This window comes from Olea europaea, chromosome 8, assembly GCF_002742605.1.
Source record: "Olea europaea var. sylvestris chromosome 8, O_europaea_v1, whole genome shotgun sequence".
Lineage (NCBI taxonomy): Eukaryota > Viridiplantae > Streptophyta > Magnoliopsida > Lamiales > Oleaceae > Olea > Olea europaea.
This window is the reverse complement of record NC_036244.1, coordinates 1,688,112-1,690,234: the sequence shown is the minus strand read 5'-3', so window position 1 is coordinate 1,690,234 and position 2,123 is coordinate 1,688,112.

The following is a 2,123-nucleotide window of genomic DNA, read 5'->3' as shown; positions in this document are numbered from 1 at the left end:
ATGTGACATAGCAAAAAAATAATATTCTGTTAGAGAGAAACGAAAAACGAAAGAATAATTGCAATGAGGGAACTGCTGAAAAAATAAATAAATAAATAAATTTGAAAAGCACTGCTGGAAACTTTATACGAAATTTTGAAAGAATATAGAATAAGGAAGTAGAGAATTGTGACCCATTTATTTTAGATCAACTAGCACGTTCTATTTTTTATTTTTTGTAGGTACAAAATATGATAATCAACTAATTATTGATAATAAAAAGCATAAAAAGCTCACTGTACTTGCAGGCGAAATTCACCGTATTTGCACAAAATTTGCATAAAGTGTTTTTATTCATACACTAACTAACATAACACAAATTTATTCACTTACAAATAGAAATATCGTATATGTGAAATCTATTTTTCACACATATAACGAATTAAAAAAATCGTGTATTTTTTTTTTTAGAAATCTATTTCTAACATAAATTTAACATACAATATATGAGACTTGTAAATCGCTAAATAAATAAATCTGCAAGAATAAAATGCAAACTAAATAAATAGCAAATAAATTTTCAACACGAGACCTGTGCGAACACAGTTTCCTTAAAATAGGTTCGCCCCCTCATCGTAAGTGTTTGAGATTTAGTCCGAGCGTCTGTTTTCCAGGATACAACGGCAAAACCAGCAAAATTTGAGTACTACAGAAACTACTCCAATTAACCGATTTAGCGTCTGAATAGTATCACCACCATGACGATTTCACTAGACAAAAAGAAGACGACGACAAAATCTAGGAATTTTCATGCAGAGAGAATTTCTTGCGCTTTCCTGGTGAGATTTTTCATATGTTTTATTGCTGGAAAACTTGAAATTTAATATAGCATAAATCTATCATTAACTCTATGACAATTAACATTGGAGTAACCTCAACTTTTGGGAGTTTTGAAAGTTTCAGAAACTTAAAAGTCAGTGGAAAAAGGCAAAAAAAAAAAAAAAAATTGCAAAACATGGGCTCTCCGGAGGGGTTAATTTTTGCTCCGTTCGATCCGACATTCGTATATGTAGGTCGTGCCCGCACATAAGTTTAAGGTTCAAAGGCAATTTCGGTCCGAAATTTGCACCCCCTGCGCGTGCATGTAGAGAGAGCCTCTATGCTACACATGATTACACATTTTTAATGTGCAACCATATTTAAAGTGGTTTTTGCTTTCATATTTTTCCTATTTGGGACTAACTTCAATTTTTCCCACATAACCGTCTTCCAATAATCATCTTTGAGCTCCAATTTCTCATTCATCCATTCATCACTTTTGGCAAATAAATATATGATTTCGATGCTTTTACGGAGGAGAACAAGGATTAATTTTGATCTTCCAAATTGGACCAACGAGTCCCATCAAAAATTTTGCCAAAAATGAGCCATTTACTCTTTTTTCCAACGATCCCCCACATGAATGAAAATTGGGAGAGACATGAGACCGTGAGACACAAGACTAGGTGATAAAGTTCAACGGTTAAAGCCTGCATAGGATAGATAGGTATTACCCTTTGAATCTTCCCTTGCGAAAGCATATTTACTTTATTAGCTGACCGGTAGACGTGTTGTCCTTGAACTGTTTTGCCGTTTATGTAAACGATGATATACTCCACACAGGATTCTTCCTAATACAATTCAATTCTCATTATTATGTTCGTTTTGGCCATGAACATATGCCTCGTTCTGTGAGAGTTTTTAAGAATTGAGCCCCATATAATTCTCTTAGAAGCGGCCCTATTTCTCTCTCAAATAGGTGATTTCTTATTACAAGTAACTTGCATTACTTGGCTCGAACTTCAACGCATAAGAATCATTAAAAGCCTATTGCTTATCCTTCATCCTCACGGGCATCACTGTTACATCATAGGAATGGACAGGAGGAGACACCCCCACAATAATTTTATTAAGTCTTTATAATTAGGTTATCCCTTCGAACCTGGATCTTGGAATCTCCAGTCAGCTAGATTGGGTTTCCTTCGTAATGACTGATTCATTCAAGGGCTTAAGTCTCATTCCTTTCGATGATTTCCCAACTAACTCTCTGTTTAACCTTTTGGTTAGCGGATCAGCAATGTTATCTTTTGACCTGATAACTCCAG